At 35.3% G+C, this 23,134-nt stretch overlaps 1 protein-coding gene across 1 annotated transcript in view; it reads left to right on the plus strand.

Annotated features, from left to right (window-relative positions):
* The first annotated feature begins 273 nt into the window (after nt 1–273).
* jar (Myosin heavy chain 95F jaguar) overlaps nt 274–23,134 on the plus strand; it is a 74,869-nt gene continuing 52,008 nt past the window's right edge. The window contains 1 exon segment of the mRNA XM_074177328.1: nt 274–420. The gene's annotated coding sequence lies outside the window, so the exon portion shown is untranslated.

A 23,134-nucleotide genomic window follows, 5' to 3' on the forward strand; every position in this document is an offset into this window, starting at 1 on the left:
GTATTTGACATATCACTTCATATTTGAGACATTATCATCACGTTCCTTGTTTTAAATTTAAACATTAACGAACTGTATTAGATTTAACAGAAAATTGTTTTTGAAAAACCCTATGTAATACTTGAATGATATACTGATATGATATTTTTTCTTTTTTTCTTTTGAAACATCTTCCGCATACAAATTTGTATTCAAATTACTCTTCATTGTCTATAGTTAAACAGTCCATATACAAAAGTTAAACTGCTACATTCGCGACAACTGGCAACCCTGAATGCATTCATGTATTAGCTCATGCGCATTAATTAGGAATACAAATGTTCATACGTGTTTCAGGTGCTCGTGCAGGTGGTTGTGTAATTTTTAAAAGTGCTTTGTTCAGAAACCCGAAATCGTATTCCCTCAAATTGAATTAATGCAGTAAGTACCAATAACAATTGATTTTATTTCGAGGGTTTGTAAGCGTAGCGTGCCGTATTCACTTTACTTTGACAGATGGTGAAAACATTGAAATGCTGGTGTCGGTTAAAAAAAAGTTTTTATGCCGATATTTTTTTGTTTCCATTGAGCAAATATTTCAGAGATAGGTAGGATTTATATTTTATGTATAAAAACATTACACGATGTGTTTAGGCGTGTTATCTCGAAATTAGATAATAATCAACAGGTAATTGCAAACGAGTGTTAGAACAGGTGTTGAAATTACCTGTTCGATTTTTTTCATACAATACTTCGAAAGTTTTTCAAATTTTTCATGATTCTGATTACTTTTCGTGATCATAATTATTGTTACCGCTGCTACGGTTTGCACGGGATGAATACAATATACAATGTCAGAGTAATTATGTTTTTCAAGTGGATGAGGTTCTGTGAAATATACAAGGTTGTTTGAAAAAATAACTGTGTCTGGTGTTCAAAACTATTGTTTTGTCAAATCCTGAGAGTTTATATTGACATTTAATTAGAAAATATATAATCGTTGAATCATTGAACAAAAAACGGTAATTTCTTGTGTAATTTGAATATAATACTGACGGATCAAAAATGTCATGCCGTTTACAGGGGAGGAGCTGGTTAATTGCCTAGAGCCATAAATTGGGGCCAGCACAAACAGCAAAACAAATTAGGTGCTCCTCAGGCGTTATCTTGAAAAAAAAATCGAGTATGTTATGTCATGGTTTTGAAAAAAAAGTGAAAATAGAAAGTGTACTTTTTCTAATGGACAAATTAGACAAAAACTTCTCCGTAGTTTTGTAACATTTATAATAAAAAACGAATGTTTGAATAAGGAAGTGAAAATCAAGAAAATTCGGGAAAAACCAGCAATTATTGATACATAAATGGGATAATCACAAAAAAACGGGTCTGTCCCACCTGAGGCAAAACATCTGGCAATCTTGATAGTAAACTAAAATTGGACCTTCCTTATTTATGATGGTCCTATCAAAAAATGTGTGGTACTCAATAAATGCATAAATGAATATTAAAAAAAACTTATTTTCGCACAAAAGCCAAATACCTCAAAATTAAAAAAAATTGTACTGTCAATCGCCAAAACATTTTCGATTTTGCACCGGATGAAGTGCAAGAAACGTATTGTTCAAAGAAGCCTGTTAGATCCTCTTTCATGCAGTTCGAAAATTGCAGAAATCTTGTGAATTTTGAAGGTTTGAATGTTTATTCTAGTTTTGTTTGTTTGTTATTTTTTTAAAATTTCATTAGCTAATTGGAATAAGTATCATCATTAGGTTGGTAAGTTGTACTTTTAAATGATTTTTAAATATTAATATATGTAGGTGCTAATTTATTCCAAATCTCACCTCAAATCTTCTCATTTTCAACTGAAACTATTTACTAAAAAGTTGATTCGTAATGAAATCAGCGGAAGAAACCATTATTGTCACAAACAGCCCTGTTCATGTAAATCTTTTTCATTAAACAACATAATAAATGATAAGGATAACTGAATATTCTGGAAAATTTAGCTCGGGTTATGAGGAATATATTCATACGTTTTTCTTTAGTACTGCAATCTGGTATTGAGGAGTCGAATAAGACTTCCCTTTGAACAGCTGTTGTATCTCCACGGACAGAAATCCTCGGAAGGCTTCTGGAGACTTGTATGAGCAATAGATCAAAGAATTACCGTTTAACTGATTCTTAACACCATCCCAGCAAATTGGAGTAATTATTTTCTTTGTTACTGGCTTGTTTATAGTTGAATTATAATCAATATATAATCATTGATTAGTAATTGTGCTCCTAATGATGCATTATAGAATATGATACACTTTATTCATCCATCTAGGTGGTGTATTTTTGTTCATTTTCCAGCATACAATTTGGTTTTATCTTAAATTATGAGTGAGTCATTTTTGAGATATACAAGATTGCTCAATTCGTTTTATCAAACATTGACGTTCGGGTTCAGCAAACAATTGTTCAAAGTTGATAAAAAATGTATCACCTTTCCAAGATATTTATTTTTATGACTCGGTAGGCGAATGTTGACCAAACATACAAATTGAGATAATTAATTCTTGTTTTATATCGGTACCTAATCTAACTTGGGATGTATGTGTGGGCGGACTTCATTTTGCCTATTTTACATACAATTGATGTAATATAGTTACAGGATGTCCGCTGATTTTCGTAAATAAAAGTTCATGGCCTCAACAGTGATTTGGAATGCCATTCAGATTGGTTTAAGATTGTCACACCAAGTATAGAGGTTTGGAAAGTGTTCGGCCAAGAGGTCTCATATCGAGTCTTAATAATTATTTTTATCATCCGAGTTATTATAGAAATATTGGAAAAATAATGGTTATAAGAATAAAAAGTTGTCGTGTCGAATAAATGAAATTTCATAGTGCGTTAGATATACACTGGGTACAAGAAGTATCTTGTACCCAGCCCAACTAGCAGGATGGGCTGAATATTTCGTAGGCATGTAAAAAATTTCACAGCTGTCGGACTATTAGTTTGTGGGATAAAACATTTTGAGTAAAGCAACTTTTGTTAGTTTGAAGAAAATGGGTAAAAAGTAATTACGTGTGTAAATGAAGCATTGCTTTTTGGCGAAAAAAATAACGTTGAAGCCGAAGATTGGCTTGATAAACGTTATTCAGACTTTGCACCAGGAAAATCAACCGTTGAGAAGTGGTTTGCTAAGTTAAAATGAAGTGAAATGAGCACCAAGGACGATGCATGCAGTGAAGGCCCCAAAGAGGCTGTTACCGATGAAAACATTAAAAAGTCCACAAAATAATGATGACCGTGAAAGCTCTGTTCAAAGTGGGTGCCCTGAGAGTTCACAATCGACCAAAAACAACAATGAATTGATGAATCTGAGCAGTGTTTGAAACTGTTCCACCATAAAAACTCCAATTTATGCATCGATATGTGACAATGGATGAAACATGGCTGCATCATTTCATACCAGACTCAAAACGATCGTCATCTGAGTGGACTGAACGTTGGGAACCAACTCCAAAGCGTGCAAAGGCGCAGCAGTAGGTTGGAAAGGTTGAGGTATCAGTATTTTGGGATGTGCACGGTATAATATTCATCGACTATCTTGGAAAGGGAAAAACCACCAACAGCGACTATTACATAGCGTTATTGGAGCGTGTGATGGACGAAATCGCGGAAAAACGACCCCATTTGAGGAAGAAGTGCTTCTTTCAAGACAATGGCACCGAGTCACAAATCAATGGCGAAATTGCATGAATTGGGCTTCGATTTGCTTCCGTATGCACCGTATTTACCAGATCTGGCCTCCAGCGACTTTTTCCTGTCTTTAGACTTCAATAGAGTTCAAATTTAGCGCCGTTGAAGAGATACTCGTCGAAATAGGCCTATTTTGGGAAGAGTGTGAAGTTATCCACATTCACAAAGTACACTGAGAAAAAAATATCGACTTATTGTTTTTTCATTTACCGACTCTGTACACCTACTATTTTTCAATATAATATGCTCATTCACTGATTTGGTGAAAAAAAAGAACCGTCCTAGTTTATTAAACTGTCTGAAGGGGTGAAAATAGGATGGAAATGAATGTAACATGAAAAATCGACATTGCACACCTACAATATTAAGACATACTATTCCTGATGATCTATTCGACAAAAAAACTACACGTCATGGTTTTCCAGGCCGTCTGAGGGGGTGAAAATGAGGTGAAAATATTAAAAAATTTCGTAATATGAAAACTCGACTTTGTTCACGTACAAAATTGAGATATGTTATCCATGATGATCTATTCTACAGAAAACAACTTCACGTCATAGTTTTCCAGGCCGTCTGAGGAGGTGAAAATGTCTTATTCGTACTTCGGTGAAACATGTTCACTGTCATGGAATTCATTTATACTCGCAATATTTAAGAGTTCACTTCGACTGATTTAACATTCTGAAAAAAATTGCGTAATTTTGCTAAAAAAGAATCATGAACTCTCGGCGTTGTCACAATGGTATGTATTTCCATCCTATTTTCACCCCTTCAGACGGCCTGGAAAACTATGACGCGAAGTTTTTTCTGTCGAATAGATCATCAGGAATTACATGTCTCAATTTTGTGGGTGTACATAGTCGATTTTTCATGCTACGATTTTTTAAAATATTTCCACCCGATTTTCACCCCTTCAGACAAGAATAAATGTAAAAAATGCCATCCCAATTCAAATGAATTGGTTCAGTGAAAACTTAAGGGAAATGAGATAACGACTCCAGATAATTAATATAATGCACAATCAAGATCCTAATTTGATCCCAAGACAAATAGTATCTGAATATCGAAAAAAATGTAGACTTGAAATTTCAAAAGCTAAAATACAATATTTTGATAACTTCGTCAAGAAATCTACCAACAAGCAAGCAGCAATGTGGTCTATAATAAACTCAAAATCATCTGTGAGCAAAAAACCAGCAAAGTCTGATGAGCTAAACTCATATATCTTCAACAATTTCTTTGTAAACATTGCACAAAATGTAATTAATGATCTAGATCCTGCGGGGAGAACTTTTAAGGACTACATGCAACATACTCAGCAAAATATATCCTTTAAATTTAAAGAGGTAACTTTTATCCAAGTGAGAGATAAAATAAGTTGTTTGAAAAACAAAAACAGCAAAGATAATTATGAATTCACCACTTGTATTAAAAAAACCTTAAAAAATCTTATTGTTTATCCATTGACCCAACTCTTTAATCTCTGTATAATAGAAAGTATATTTCCATCCTCCTTAAAAATTGCAAAAGTGATTCCTGTTTATAAAAAAATAGGTTCAATTCATGACAGAAATAACTATAGATCTATTTCTCTTATAACGATATTTTCAAAGCTACTAGAGTCGCTAATGAGGGATCAAATTATAAACTATTTTGAGGTTAATGGTTTGTTTGTGGATGATCAATATGGATTTAGGTCCAATAGATCTACTGTGGCTGTCATTGATGAGTTGTCAGATATTGTATTGAACGGCTGGGAGCAAGGACTTGATACATATACTTCTCTATTTGACCTGACAAAGGCTTTTGATTGTGTCTCAACTGATAAATTGATTAAAAAACTAAAGTTTTACAACGTTTATTCTGATAGTATAGCCTTTCTCAGGTCCTACCTGACAGAACGTTCTCAGTATGTTTTATATGATGGTGTCTCTTCAGATATTATGCACTTGCATCATGGAGTCCCACAGGGCTCAGTTTTGGGGCCTCTACTCTTCTTGATCTATATAAATGACTTAAAAGTCAAATATAGCTGGCTCAAAACACATACTATTTGCGGATGACACCACTCATCTGCAAGTATATCACCCGTTTCAAGAAATTGTGGCTGAGGGACAGAATCAGATAAAAGAATGGTTCTTAGCGAACAAACTTTCTCTTAACTAAAACAAGACCCAAAATATCAATTTTACCCTCAGACCTCTGTATTCAGATCTGCCAAGAAGTGAAGGGGTTAATCTTCTTGGAATAATTATTGATAAAGGTCTAATATGGGAAAAAAACATTATTCAACTATCGTCTAAGCTCTCAAAAATTACATATATGATAAGATCACTTGTTAAAACTGTATCTAGAGAAACTATAATGTCACCTTATTATGGTTACTTTTATTCAAACATGACATATGCTGTGCTGAGTTGGGGTCACTCTTTCCATTCGGAAAAAATTTTTGGGCTACAGAGGAGATGCATCCGTATTATAATGAATCTCAATAATACGGATGCATTGTTTTGCTGAGCTTAAAACACTAACATTTCCTTGTGCATATATACTGAACTGCATTAAATATGTCTATAATAATAAACAAAAATATTTAACACACAGCCAACTCCATAATTATGAAACACGGCGTAACCAGGACTTTATTCCTGAATATCACAGACTGCATAGAACCAGAAAAGGAACTGACTACTATGGTATACACTTCTTTAATTGCTTGCCAGTGACCATAAGACTCCTTGAGGAGAGATTATTTTTTAAAAAAATCAAAGATTATTTGGTGAAGAAAGCCTTTTATTCAATTCAGGAATTTTTGGATAATAACTTCGATGACCTAATATGATTGTTTAAATTGTATTCAACTCAATGGAGAAAAAAAATGTTATTTTACTCATTTTATTTTTTAAACTGTAATTTTATAATTGTATGTATTCTTGTAAATGGTATTCTTGAATTGTATTCTTGACTTGTAAAAGCACGATGTGTATTATTACCAATAAAATTGATTGATTGATTGATTGATTGATTATTAAACTAGGACGGTTCTTTTTTTCACTAAATCAGTCAACAAGCGTAACATATTGAAAAATGGTTGGTGTACAGAGTCGGCAAATGAAAAAAATTACAATTCGATAGGTATTTTTTTCACAGTGTACTTTGTGGATGTGGATAACTTCACACCCGTTATTTTGAAGCTGAAGACAAATCGGACTACAAAAATGGCATAGAAAAATCGTATGAGCGCCATAATCGTTGTATTGTCTTCGACGGTAACTATATTGAATAATAAAATAAAATTTTATAAAATGTTTGTTTCTATGTTATTCTACGAACCACTACAGGGACTTCGGAAATGTTAAATTTGAAAGTAACGGAAAGTAACGTACTTTTTCAAAATACTGGCAACATCACTTCTTGATACGATGTTTCAGTGCTGAGATATCATCTTCAAGTTAAACTTTTCAAATGCGGACCTGTTTTACATTCAAAAGTATAAATCTCTGAGGTTCTTTAATGTCTGAGCCAATTTTATTTCAAAAAATATGTAGTCGACAAGAGGGCACACAAACGAAATATCATCCTGCGTCTGCTTCCTCGTCATTCTGAACTTAATCCTATTGAACTCCTTTGGGCTCAAGTGAAGTGGCTCCTTGCAAAAAGAAACCCGACATTTTAAATATAATATGTTAGAATGCTCTTTCAGAACTTCAACAGTCCTTAAAAGATGTGATTCCGATAAATAGTGAAAATGTATCGAACATGTTATAAAATGTTTAAATTGTAGAATCGGTAATCATAATATTCGACAAAGATTCATCGGATTTTTTTTGCTTATACCTAATATCTTCTTAAATAAACACACCTATTTATCATTTCGTGAATATTTCGAATTAAAGTTATAATATATATATGATTACTTGTATATGAATAAATAAATATGGTTATTAGTTTTAACAAGACTTATTAATTGAATACCAAAACGCACGCCACTGCGGGTGATAAAACGACATGTGTTCGATACAAAATTAGGGTGGGCCCGATAAAGTATTATGAAACCGCATCTACTCATCTGTAGCAAATCATAACGAAATAAAAAAAATTGAGCATTCTTGAGAGCGGTTTGCATTTGAAATGATCATTCATTACTCTTCATTGTTAGGAATGAGACTATACTGTCGGTATGGACGTACGTCAGCTATTTTAACTATAGTCTATTTCAAAAGAGTGTAGAGTAATAAAATCTCATTAAGTATTCAAAAGCGCTACAGGGTGATCCGTCAATAAATTCTGTCACTTCCCTAGTCCGCATTGCAAAATTATGTCGTTTCATAAAGAGCAGGTAGGTATCACCCTGTTTTAAGGGATTTGTCCATTGTTATCGACGGATAAATACTGAGCCAGAGGCGCGCTAGTGGGATAATTGCCAAAAGAATATGCATTCATAAAAATTATATTAAAGGAAATAAAAATTTAATACAGCAGAACAGTGTTATTAAAAAAATATAAAATGTAACAATAAAATATATACGAACCGAAATCGGGAAATACTCACAAACACACACGAACGAACTTTACGTATTGAAACACTTGTGGGGACTTTAAATCAATTTATTCACAAAAACGACAAGAACTTTACTGGATACGTTATTACAATTTGACACTTGAACAATACTAAAACTGTGAACTTCCCTTAACGTTTAACAACACTCTATTTATACCCTAATTGAATGTTCTAGAGATTACTAGGTACAATTTTCGAGAACCTTCCGAGAAAATAATTATTCAGACTACCCTTAATTCTAAACCCTAACCTAAGCAAAAGTGTCACTGTCACTGATACACTGGTCTCTGTCCAGATTGCTTATCCCGCTACAGTATATTTACAATTCAATTAAATTATTCTACATCAGTATAGTCTTCATCCGAAGAACTGTCATCATCCCCTGGTGTTATAATTATAGGGTCAACCACCTGATCGACCAAGTTGTCCAGTTCCCACATTTTATCTTCCTCTTTTAAAACATGCTGGATTGCTTTTTGCCAGTTTTCTGATGTGATTTCCATAATGGCTTGATCAAACAATACCTTGACATCTTTCATTTTAAATGTGGTATTGTGCCTTGCAACATATCCTTTAACTTGTGCCCATATGAGTTCTATAGGATTTAATTCGCAATGATATGGCGGTAGGCGCAGCACAGTTACTTTATACTTTTCTGCTACATCTTCTACGGCATATTTCATGAAGCGAGATTTATGTTGTTTTACTATGGCTAGTAGTTCCTTCTTTACTGAATTCGTCTCAAACTGAATACCTTTATTTGACAGCCAGTTAATAATTTCTTGCTTTCTCCAAGCTGAAGTTGGTACCTTCTCTAAGCGCCTTGAATGGTAGCTTGCATTATCCATAACCACGACCGAATCAGCTGAAAGAAATTTTAACATTTCCCCGAAGTAGTCTTCGAAGACATCCGAATTCATGTCCTCATGATAATCTCCCGTCCAGCACGACTCAAAACTTAACAAACCTTCTTTTAAAAATCCGTCTTCGCTTCCAATGTGAGCAATTATAAGCCTCTTCCCTTTTCCCGAAGGCACTTTAATACCCGTCGAAAGGCCTTCTATGAAAGCTTGGCGAGAACTTGTTATATTTTTATCTTGCCACATTTTTTTGACTATATAACCTTCGTTTATCCACGTCTCATCAAGATAAAAAATTTTCTTTTGCTCTCTGCGGTACTGCTTTATAGTTGTCAAATATTTTCGTCTCCAGCAAACAATTTCATCACTTTCCAGTAATAGTGCCTTTCGATTGTGCTTTTCCCAGGCAAAATTCATACTTTTTAAAGTTTTCCATAAAAGTTTTCTGGATATCAAAGGAATATCGTTATCTTGGCTTATCTCGATAAATAGTTTTTCAAGAGTGGGTATTTCCTTTTTAAAATAAAACGAATGAACTTTTCTTCGAATGTCACATTTGGTGTCTTCATCTAAGATTTTTATTGGTCTTCCTGATTTTCTCTTGCATGGACTTACCTGGCCTGATATCTTTCTTTCTCGCAATAATTTAAAAATCGTGGACTGTCCAATTCCAGTCATTCGGGCACATCGCTCAACACTTTCTTGCACAGACAAACTAGGGTGATCGTGTTTTATGCAATCATATACATTTAAAATTATAACTTTTTCGCATACAGATAGCGGAGAATTTTTTACACTTCTTTTCTTTGGAGTAAATGTCCCCATTTTATAACTTTTTCACTATTTCTATATCACAATATCACTGTACGTTTAATTGATGTAGTAACAAATACTATTATAACTCGAATGTTTAAGACACCATTACAATATATTTAAACCCTTTTTCTTAATTACCTGGGTTTAATAGGTATTGCATGATTGGTGGGCAGGGTCAAAAAGGGATTATTATAATGACATGGCAGCTCGGAACTAAGTGTTAACCCTTTTTTGAGAAATCATGCTCAAGTATATGAACCCAAATTGCATATTAAATAAGTTTACAAGAACCACTAAAATTAATCTTAATCTTTTTTTAAGAAATTTTACTTACCTAAATACATGTAGGTACTTAGTTTTAGACCAAATTACTTCCCAAAAATGGCCTTTTATTATTATCTATGTCTGTAATTTTTAATTTACTTTAATTATTAAGTTTAATAATCCTAAGATTTGCCTACGCCCATGGACGACAACGAAATTCAGGCAAATTTTATGACACTTCATGATTTATTACTCTACACTCTTTTGAAATAGACTATAATTGGTTCATATAACAATGCTTGATTCATCAAACATATCGCTGAGTACACTACACTGTTCAGATAACCGTGCAAGTACTTAAAAAATGACAATTGGCATATAGTTCTCCATTGAATGACCTTTTTACGGAAGCGCAGAAATGCCACATATTTTTATTATTTGTTTCTTGGAAATTACGACTTTGAATCTCGAAATTTCGACTTTAATCTCGTTATTTCGAAATTACGACGTTAAACTAGAAATTTCGACTTCAATCTCGAAAGATGGACTTTAATCTCGAAATTTTGACTTTAATCTCGAAATTTCGACTTAATCTCGAAATTTCGACTTAATCTCGAAATTTCGACTTTATTCTCGAAATTTCGAGATAAAAGTCGAAATTTCGATTCAAAGTCGTAATTTCCAAGAAACAAACAATGAAAATATGTGGCCCTTCTGCGCTTCCGTACCATTTTCCTGTATACCTAATTTTGCCAAACAGCGCCGATGTTAATAAAAATTTGGATTTAGGCTCTACTTCAATCTCGTTATTTCGAAATTACGACGTCAAACTAGAAATTTCGACTTCCATCTCGAAATATGGACTTTATTCTCGAAATTTTGACTTTAATCTCGAAATTTTGACTCAATCTCGAAATTTCGACTTTAATCTCGAAATTTTGACTCCAATCTCGAAATTTCGACTTTATTCTCGAAATTTCGACTTCAATTTCGAAATTTCGACTTGAATCTCGAATAACTGTTTTTTTTTTAAATACTTAATGATGGACTCGATTTAATCTCATTTGGTAATTTATTGTATGCATCAAATCCTTTGAAAAATAAAGAATTCATGGCACTTCTGCTATTTGTTCTGCATAAATGCAAATTAGTATGATTTCTTGTGGCATATTTGTGCACTTCTGAATTCAAACTAACAAATTCGGAAAAATATGATGATGATAAGTTGTTCAGAATTTTATATATAAATGTCATAGTTAAGTAATACAACCGTAAAGAAATTAGTAGCCACCGCAAAGTTTGTAACATAATTCCGATTTCAGTGAATCTATTCACTTTTAGAACAATTCGCATACCACGATTTTGCAGTTTTTGTAATTGAGATGTTTGATTTAGACTAAACAAGAAAATAATAGAAGCACAGTAATCAAAATGTGGTTGGATAATCGCATTGTACACAGTAATTTTAGACCGAGTGGATAAATTGCCAGAAATTCTTGCAAAAATATAGTTTTTTAGATATTTTTTTACATATATAATCGAGATGATTGCCAAAAAGTAATAAATTATCTAACTGGAATCTAAGATATTTGATACATGATACAATTTCAATGTTTTCATTATCAATTTGTAGATTTATTTCATTTAAATCAAGGTTGTTCCATTTATATTTTGTTGTAATAATCATTCCTTTAGTTTTCATTTCATTCAGTTTTAATTTATTTGCTATGAGGTACTCATTTACATCCTTCAATGCGGCATTCATTTTATCAATGACTTTATCTAAGCTTGTATCATAGCATGCCAATAGTGTATCATCTGCAAATAAATTTATAAAATGAACATTTATAAACAAGTGTATGTCATTAAGTATAAGATAAAAAGCAGAGGTCCTAAAACGCTACCCTGAGGCACACCTATATGTATATCCAATTCCTGTGAGATATTATCTTGAACTCTGACTTTATGCTTTCTATGGGACAAATAGATAACTATTGGTAAACATCACCATTAATGCCACAACCTCTTAATTTTATTAGAAGAATATTACGATCAATTGTTTCAAACGCCCTCTTCAGATCAAGAAAAACAGCTACTACAAATTAATTGTTATCAACTTCTTTTTTGAATTTAGATAAAGTGAATTGAAGAATCATGGATAAACTTACTTCAGAATTTGAATAATATTTCAAAAATCATGAATATGGGTATTTCATTTGAAATAAGAGAATTATTTCTTTAATAACTAGAAGTGAAAGTGAAATGAAAATATGTCAAACTAATAAATCAGTACCGAATATATTTGAAATATGTGTGCTTCCAAAATACGTCTAACACTCGTGTAGAATCACCTTGTAGAATAATATGGTAAATTGTAAATACGAGTATATTGTATACATGAAATATGGTTGACAATATTTTGAGCGCGTACCTACTTCTAAAAGCTCAATATCAATAATCTAAAAATTTTGGACATTCATGTATTCAGTATACTGGTATCCATCTTGTACAAATCGATCTTCGAGAAAATGAACTTGAACAGTATTCACCTACCTTGATGGTCGCGGTACAAAACGGTAAAGCACAATTACCTACAAAGGTAAATGCATCACTCTCTGAAAATACGGTAGTCTTACGTACACACGCATGTAATAACTTTTTATCTGCACGGCACTTCAGTCATTGAACAAGAATAACAGTTATTTTCAACGGGCTTATAAAAGAACAAATAATTGTTTTGTGAAGGATATAGGAAGGTTATATTTTTCATAAAATTTGAGTCGAATCAACGAAGGATTTTTGTCGGGAAGTTGTTAGAAAAAGTATCGATTTTGAATATTTTTGTTCCATTATATCATTTGAAATCTAAAAATATGTTTATTTTTATAAAAAGTGAGTAATGCGTTTATTTTCTTTGAAAAAATTTTTGGTATAGATTAGATTAGATTTTTTATTGGTCAAGTTATTACACCTTAGTGCTATGACAAGTCAATAATGTATAAAATAAATGTAAATTACAATTAAAATTACCGAAAAGGAGTAGGTAGTACATAAAAATTGTATAGTATACAAGCATAAAACAAAGTGAATAAATATATAAATGTAAAAATAAAAAAAAGATACATAGTGACAGTACCTACATTGACGATAGTTACTCTGTAAAGCTGAAGTCAGATGCATCATAGAGGCATTCTCTGAGAGATGTTTTTTCAGTCTCCGTTTGAAATTAGCGAGGGTTGCATTTTTCATTTATTGGGGGAGTGAGTTGTACAATGGCTATCTCCTTGTTATTTCTAGTCTTTGGTTTGGTGCTCTAATATTATCCTTGTTCCTAGTATTAAACGAATGGTTGTTACCGTTTGTAGTAAACTTTTGTAAATTTTCTTGATTGTGTATCAAATTGCAGTATATTACTCATGATGGCAGAGTTAATATATTGAACTTACTAAACCAATTCTTACAGCTCTCCATTTGACCTATTCCAGCTAAAGCTCTGATTGCTCTTTTTTGAATTTCAAATATTCTCAAGAAATGAACAGATGTGCCCCAGTTTATCAATCCATAAATTAAGGAACTATGAAACATTGCATGATAAGCGGTATGGGCAGCTTCATTACCGACTTTATTTTTTATCTGCCTGATTGCATAGACCTGGTATGATAGATTTTTTGCTAGTACGTCAATATGGGGTTTCCAAGTTAACTTTAAATCAATGGTTATACCAAGACATTTCACATTATTTGAGAGATTATGAGACAGCGAGAACATAACTGTTTGTGTCTTGCTTTTATTCACATATAGGCTATTCGCATTAAACCCGTCCGTAGCTTCTTGAATAACTCGCTTTTTTAATTCTGATGACTTCAATATTTTTTTTTTCGAATGGCGAAGGAAGTGTCATCGGCAAATAGCATTTTAAACATTGTCATTGAATTTGGCAGGTCATTAATATAAATCAAGAAAAGTAGTGGCCCAAGCACACTACCTTGTGGAACACCATTCAATGTCGTTTGTAAGCTACTGAGTTCTTCATTATAAGATACACATTGCTTTCTCTCATTTATATATGATGCTAGCAGATTGTGTGATATGCCTACAAATCCATAGTATCTCAGTTTTTCTAATGAAATGTCAGTAGACACGCAGTCGACGTGCTTCTTTCCTGTCAAGATATTTGTGTACTCTAAATAATTTATCATTCTTATTGCCATATTAATTAGTATGGTAACAGTATACTAAATATTTTTCCAATAACTGTGACTCCAAGTTGTTTTTGATGGATATAATAATGATGGAACACATCGAAAGCTGTTGAAACTTCAACAGCTGTGCCTGAATCAGAGCTACCTGCAGTTCAACAACAAATTCTATAAACAGGATTCAGGTTCACCAATGGGCTCACCACTTAGTCCACTTTTAGCAGACATATTTATGAATAACTTGGAGACCAGTATAGTAAACTCCGACCTGGCTAAAAAAAATATTCATTTTTGGTACAGATATGTAGACGATGAAAAGAGAAATGAAAATTTCTATGTTTTTTACCACTTTTATTTGTAACTAACGTTACTGCAGTTTTGTCCTATATGGACATTTTCAAACTTAAACAATAAACTAAGAATGATTTATTACATTCGCTAATATATATCATTCAGGTACTTGATTGAGTACCTGAATTTACAGTTCACAATGCGCATGTGCCAATTTAAAAACCGGAGAGTAAATTGAATCGATTTGGCCATTTAACAGGTTGCACCTGCAATGTTTATGCTTGTGAATTTCCAAGGATTCTGAATGATTGAGTTTGCAACCCTTCCTTGCATAGTGCAGAATTTCCGTATCGTTTAGATTCGGAAACTTGTGGTTGCATGCCAAGGAATGGTTTGAAAACGTCGAATCATTTTTTCCCAATCTGAAGGACCTTTCTTGTTCAGCATACCGTTTTTGGAAATTTCGTCCGCATTGTCCTACATAAACACTATTACACTCCGGACACTTAAGCTTATAAACTCCAGATTTTTCCAACTTGTCGACCTTATCTTTGGCATTGAAAAGAAAATGAGATAACCTGGCATGTGGTCTGAGTGCTACTTCCACATTGTTTTTTCTGAAGAAACCTGCGATAATTTCTGTTCTTTTTCCAAAATATGTTAGCGTTATCCATTTCTTGATTTCTGGTTGTTTGACCTGAGGATATATTAATCTGCAAGTGAATTTCCGGCTTTGTTTCCTGACTAACTTCTGGATAGTATCTGCGTTGAAACCGTTATTATGACCTATCTGTGTAATTGTATCAATTTCCCTAGCTAGATTGTCTGCATACAAAGGCAGTGAGAATGCTCTGTGCAGCATTGAATTGTAGGCTGCTAATTTATGACGGTTTGGATGGAAAGAATCGCTTGGGATGGTGATGCCTGTATAGCTAGGTTTTCTGAAAACATTGAACTCGAATTTATTCTGATTGTGTGTAATGGCCAGGTCTAAGAAATGTATTTGTTTCTCTATCTCTGTTTCGAGTGTGAACTGAATGTTGCTATTGAGATTGTTCATGAATGTCATAAATTGGTTCAGCTGTCGTGTAGTACTTCTGAAACAGCCAAGAATATCGTCTACATATCTGTACCAAAAATGAATATTTTTTTTAACCAGGTCGGAGTTTACTATCTTGGTCTCCAAGTTGTTCATAAATATGTCTGCTAAAAGTGGACTAAGGGGTGAGCCCATTGGTAAACCTGAATCCTGTTTATAGAATTTGTTGTTGAACTGTAGGTAACTCTGATTCAGGCACACATCGAGCTGTTGAAACTTCAAAGGAAGTGATATGGTCCACTTTGGCTTTATCTAATATGTCTAAATGAGGGGTTTACACTCTTTATACGGTATGTTGGAGAACATACTCTTTACATCGAATGAAACTAAAATTGAATTATGTGGCGTGGTTTGGTTCCTTATGTTTTCTACTAAAGTCAGTGAATTTTTAATGCTGTGAGGTGGGACGAAATTGGTAATATTTTTGAACAACTTGTTAAGACGTATTCCTAGTTCTCTTACCGGACTATTTGTATACGAAACTACCGGTCTTATGGGGTTATCCTCTTTATGTGTTTTTATCAGGCCATACAGTAACTGCAATAACGTTAGTTACAAATAAAAGTGGTAAAAAACATAGAAATTTTCATTTCTCTTTTCACTATAATATCCTACCACGTAGTAACGGCTACATCCATCAACTTATTATAAATGATTTCGTTTAAAAGTCTGAAAACCGTTCATTCGATTTTTGTGAATCGATTTGTTCAATTGAATTCACTTCTGAATCGTTTTATGAAAATACAATTCCACCTCTAGATGAGGTGCTCGTGGTATCATTTATTATCCATATGGGAGAATTGTTATCGGTTTGAAAAATTTTACGATACTTGAGATAACTCATTCGCCCTCTGTACCGGCTTTCATCATCAGTGAAAAAATATATCATCATGTGGTCTGATAGAGGAAGTGTATACTTGGTAAATTACATAACTTTTGATTACAAGAAAAAAATAGATAAGGTAGGATACGAGACTAGGTATAAATAGCACAAAACGACAAATTCAGTGCCTTCGCTAATTATTAAATTCTTTTTCAGTTATGTTCTTACGAAAACACTCTTTATTTTTTCTCCACTCTCGCACATTTTTAGTACACTTTCAAAATATATCATTGATCTGGCAGGGTGCAATTTAACATAATATTCTATTTGACATGCCTCAGAGTCACTCCTTCACACTATATTCAAAAATTGATTTTTTCACCAATTTTTTTTGAAATCTGAAAGTACAACTTCTCCTCTTCAAATAGCATTTTTAACCATTTGGTTATTTAATTTCGTTTTTGAGATTTCTTAAATCGATATTTATTATATTAGGGTTTTCGTTAACAACGTAAGGTAAAATCCCAAATCCATCAATTTATGAAACCTATATTTTTAAAGCAGACATTCCAAACCTCTTCACCTGAATACTCACAACCTTATAACTCATAACCACGAACCTCAAGACCCCTCACTATTTTTCCTAATAAACCAAACGCACTAACTATTAACCACAAGCTTCATTTCCCAAACCCATTCCAGACTCCAAAACCCAAAACATCTGAAAACCAAACCCTGTAGCCCTAAAACCCCTTCACAATAATGATAAGAATTATTGTGAGAGGCAAGGTGGTGCCAATGTTTTGCCTATAGATGACGACCGCGATGCCCCTGGATCCTTTCATGGACAAGTGAACTGAAAGGTAGTCTGATGCATGCTCTCTAGTGTGAAATATTATCGGAACATGCCAACTTTTCGCCCAAAATCTGGAGGAATAAGTATCCCATCTTCATCGGCGAGGTTAGCCTGCTAACGAAGTGCTTGATCTGGCAGTTGTATCTCCTGTCATCTTGGTTGAACAAGCGTTTCGCATCATGCTGCCGGTGGATCTTTCTCTGCACTATGAACTAATATCGAAGCATATAATCTTGTCACCCAAAATCTGAGGGAATAATTATCTCATCTTTGTCGGCGAGGTTATGTTGCTCATCCTCAGTGGTAGAAGTGGCAGTTGTACCTCCTGCTTGGTTGAACAGAAGTTTTGCTAATTGGAACAAGCAGGGCGCTTCACAAGATAAGGCTCCTGAAATCATGATAGAGGTTAGGTTATGTCCAAAGTGAGTTAGTCTGTTCCACCACAACCCGTAAGAGTTTATTGTGGCTCACACATATTCACACTCGACCAAATAAACCCAGCTTCTCAACGAAACCGACTAGTTTGTATGGTGAGTGGTCTTACAGGTCAGATGGTAAGAGTACGGCTCTGCCGAACTCTAAAAACCTGATTCAGTCCCCAGCGGGGCAGGCACAAAGTATTTACTCTGCTGTTTCATTTTCCAAACAGAGGCGACACACACTGTCTTCTGACAGTCCTGACAGTCCGAATGACTTGTAAGAAGGCCTGTTACACATCGTAGTTCATCCCTACTGTAGTCCTAACAACTATTTGGTACCAAGCTTCAAAGGGTGAATAAACGCCTTGGAGTGAGCCAATCCTGGAAGATTCTGCTGCCAGAAGTCCATAAATCTTCTTGTCATCCAGGTGTTCAATGTTTGTTTGGCAAAGCCTAAAGCGATGCCAATGACAGGTTCTGGTCCGATAAAACTGCATGCAGCACCCTCCTTTGCAAGGGAGTCAGCAGCCTCATTGCCTTTCAGGCCAGTTTGGCCAGGAATCCAGACCAGAGACAATCTGTTATGTCTTTCTATCGAGGAGAGTCGTCTTTGGCAATTTGCTACCAATTTAGACATTGCTTGGCAGAAGCCAAGAGCTTCCAACGCCGCTTGACTGTCCGAGAATATTTTAATTGACTTGTGTATGAGGTTGGATTCTTTCAATCTCTCCGCACATAATTCAATAGAAAGTTGATATCTTTGTCCTGGGTCTGACACTGAAAAAACCTGCACCAGAACTGGAAGGTGTTTTTGATCCATCTGTGAACCAACAACTACCTGCTCCCGGAAGATCCGTCCTCTCTACTCGGGAACAGTACTTTATAAGGCAGTTCGTAGTTGAAAGTTGGAGGCATGAAATTAGAGGTCATTTCCAGAATGCTGTGACTTCCAGAGTCAACCAACAGTCTGTTGCACTCTGCATTAAATTGATTTGTGCAATTTGCAATGTGCACAAGTCTATATGCAGTCCTTTCTCCAGGAAAATGTGGAGAGGAGGTAGATCTAGAAGGATATCCATGGCCGCTGACGGTGTGGTACTGATGGCGCCACTGATGGTCGGACAAGCCTGTCTCTGTAAGCCAGAGAGCTTCGCCTGGGCCATTTTCTGTAAAGACTCGACTGTAGAGACTCGAGGTTCGTAATGTTCTTACAGAAGAGGCTGACATCTGGCAAGTTAACAACGCCGTTCAAACCCTTTCTCAGCTGGAGAGGTGAAATTAATCCTCTTCGGTTCGGAAATATACAAAATGGAAGGTGTGATGAAGTTGGAGATAGCACGCTTCTTGTATCCAATGTGTGGTGGACCACAGGGCGGCTGATATGCATTTCATGCCTGCCGTGCTGCGAATAGGCGCTAAACTAAGACCTGCCAATAACAATTCGAATCAGGGAGTGTCGATTACCACCAAGCAGCATTGCCTTGATCAAATGCGAATGCTAGTGGCTGTTAAAAAGTCATTAGTGAGGCGAGCGAGATCTATTGTGGAAAATGCGAACTTCGTTTATTTCAAGGACATTCACGTATTGTAAATAACCGGCCAATTGCCAATCGGGTGGACTCCTTCTGGAAGGACATTTATGTCCTTCCAGACACTCCACCTAGACACTCTATAATCCCGAATTATATCCAACATCGTGGTATTAGTCGGGAAAGTAGTTGTTTTCCGGCATGCATTCACCAAATCCTACTGTGTAGGAACAATGGACGAGGTTGAAATTTCGAAGTTTCATTTGAAATTATCTTAACTATTGTAATTACCAAGTCGAGAAATGAATTTTCAAGTACCGATAATATGGTTGATATCACAGTATTTGGAAAGCAAAATATAATATTTCATTTTGCGAAAGATAAGATTTTTCATGGTTAATGAACGACGAGCAGGTGATACATTCACAGGTAGTGAACACAGTAGCACCATTTCCTCATATATTTTCGTTTCTTTTTCACCTAATGAGAGGATTTGGCTGGGAAAATAGCAAACAAGTATTTATAAATAATACTTTATCCATACAGAAATGAAAATATGCAGCAAATGTGTGCCGAATTTCGACCTTTATTTCACGTCAACTCATGTGGCACAATGGAGCATTATCCTGAGCAGTTCTCCATTAGTACGCTCCATGTTTTCCTTCCACTCCCGCGATCCAGACCTATCTCCGTCCATACATTCATACATCTCTGAATCACATACTCTGCCGTTTCAGGCTCTCCATAGCCACAAGGACACGGCACCTCAGGACCCAGGTTAAATCTAGCTAGGTATCCCGGAAAATTACCCCGTAAGCAGTTGAATATCCTTCCGCGACAGATCCAACGATTCATACCCAACTGTTCTACAGAAACTGTAAAACAGCCGTCCAGTCATACCACTCTCAAACTCTCGTGAGTGCGTGGCTTTCTTGTTACCTGTATTCTCTTCCTGATGTCCTCTCCTCCAGACTATCTGGGTACGTGCCCTCCATTCGATTCTTTCCTCAATCATCCGTTGAATCTTCGCTATCCTTTTATTCTTCACTCGCCCTGCTTTGATTCTATACACATCCATAGCAGAGTCACTAACCACAATCATGCTCCCTTCCATACTCCATATGCTAACCACTCTTTCGATGGAAATCAACTCTGCCTCATTCACACACATCCCTTGTTATTCACTTATTCTCCCCACATTTAAACGCCCAGCCTATTGAAATTTTTCCTTCCTCCAATCTCGCTCCGGCATTCACATATACCTCGGTCACTCTTTCGTCCTTCCTCCCCCTCCGGCAACCTGCCGTGCATCAAAGGGAATATCCTGTCCATCCCTTTCACTCTGTTCTCAGTCTACTTTACCCCGTTCATTCTTCATTCGTGGGGCAGTTGGCAACTGACTGATATGCTTTGGTATATCCTCGACGTCCCTTAGCGATTCAGTTTTTATCTTCTCAAACATCGCAAGTCGCAAAACGCCGTTCTTTCATGGATGTCTCCAATTTTCTAAACAGGAACAATTGCAAAGGGCCAAATCTGGTGAATACAACGGCCAAGGCGTGATAACGGTGTTATTTTTGTCGAAAAAATAACGAACAAGTAATGGCGAGTTAGCAGGGCATTATCGTGATGCAAAAGATGTTTTTCCACGGTTTTTTGGTCAAAATTCAGCAATTTTGGAACTAATTTCGTTGTCACACGCTTCATGGCCAAAATTTTCGAGCCAACCGATATGCCGATCCTCAGAATCTTCTGTAATTGTGATTCGATGATTCTCTATTACAATTTTCTTCATTTCATCAACATTTTCATCGGTTGTTGATGTGCTGAGACGTCCACGGTTGTTGATGTGACGAGACGTCCAGGGCGAGCGTCGTCATTCACATATTCGACTTAAATAATACAATTATGATATGTGGCAATGTAGGAAATGATGGCTAGAAATGTCTACATCTCTCGTAGCATCAGCGTTTTTATCGAATGAAAGTTTATAGTTATGAATATGCAGAATAATCGTTGAAGACACTGTTGGTGATGACGAATGTCATCAACACCGATTAACTGCCTGTAATTTATTAATTATTTGTTATTGAATTTTCGTTTCTGAATTAATATTGACAACATTGGTAATGGAACGGGTATTTACACTGCATGTATTGCTCATTAAAAATAAATTTCTGTTAGAAAGTACCGCAAAATGCACCTTGTAAACTTGACCTACCATTCTCTCGTTAACATATGGCGAACGACATTGGGGTCGATTACTAACGATGAGTGTGTGAAAATATTGAATGATTGAAAATCTAATATATAAAAATGGATGTTTGTTGGTTGGTTGGTTGGTTGATTGGTTGGTAGGTGATAAACTTCTACATCGCTCAACCGATCGTGATGAAACTTGACATGTATAAGTAATTTTTCATAGGGAAGGTTTTTAGGCTATACATTTTTCTGTAACTCGCCACTAGATGGCGCTGTAGAACAATTTTTTGAAAGCACTGTTCTATAACGCTGCGCACGCCTAAATTCGTTGATTGTGATTCCGTCAAAAACATTGGAACAGCAGCGAGACAGCAACATAGTACTAGTATTAAATAAAACTAATAATATACCACACCATACCAGAGGGGACAATTATTGTGTTAGTTCTGCAGTGATAAAGTTTGGTTTCAAATAAAATGATCGACTGCAAGTGTATGAAATGAACAACTACAACAAATGAAAGTAATAACAATTTTATTTTGGTTCATTTCCGCAAAAAAGTTGAGGTGCTGATTTTTCATGCATTTTGTCTTTAAAAGATATCTGCAATAGTCCAGACAATGGACCCAAACTACACACATCGGAAAAGTCTAGGGATATTTTTAAAAATGGCAATAATTTTTTTTTAGATCGCTTTAGAGGAAAAAAGTTGACGGGTGATTATTAAACGAATGTAACTTACAACAAAATTTATTAAATGGTCAAAAATACTGTGTGCGCATATAAGCAAAACTAAAAAAAATATGGCTCTTCTTTGGCACCCCGAAAAAAAATCATAATACAAAAAAAATTGGAATCAGTACAAAGTATGGCCTCCACGCTGGTTTTATTACGGCCCTACATCTATCGTGCATCGACAAAATGAGATTGTCAATGTCTTGTTGAGGTACATTTGCCCATTCAGCGATTAAAAGCTCTCTCAATTGAAACGTTGTGTGAATGTTTCCATATGCGGAGTAATTCTTCGTTGAAGCATGTCCCACACATGCTCGATGGGATTCAGGTCCGGTGATTGTGCTGGCCATGGCAATACATCAACTCCTTCGTTGGTGAGCCAGTCAGTCACTAGACGCGCGACATGTGGACGAGCATTATCGTGCATTAGGTGGAAGTTTTCACCAACAGCACCAGCAAACGGACGGACGATAGGTAGAAGAATGGTGTCGAGATACTGTCGAGCTGTGAGGGAGCGATTTGGAAAAACGAGATCGGTTCTGCCGCCGATCATGATTCCGCCCCATAGCATTGCTGTACCACCTCTGTATGTGTGGACTTCCTGGACGTGTTTCAAACGTTCATTATTTCCAGGTCGTCTCCACAGTCTTACTCGACGAGAATCTGGATGAAATCCAAATCTGGATTCGTCTGTAAACAAAACTGTGGCCCAATCATTTGAATCCCAGTTTTGATGTTCTTGACACCACTC

This window comes from Leptinotarsa decemlineata, unplaced genomic scaffold (genome assembly GCF_025532065.1).
Source record: "Leptinotarsa decemlineata unplaced genomic scaffold, Ldec_3_MD MMD2_tig00002974_RagTag_RagTag, whole genome shotgun sequence".
Lineage (NCBI taxonomy): Eukaryota > Metazoa > Arthropoda > Insecta > Coleoptera > Chrysomelidae > Leptinotarsa > Leptinotarsa decemlineata.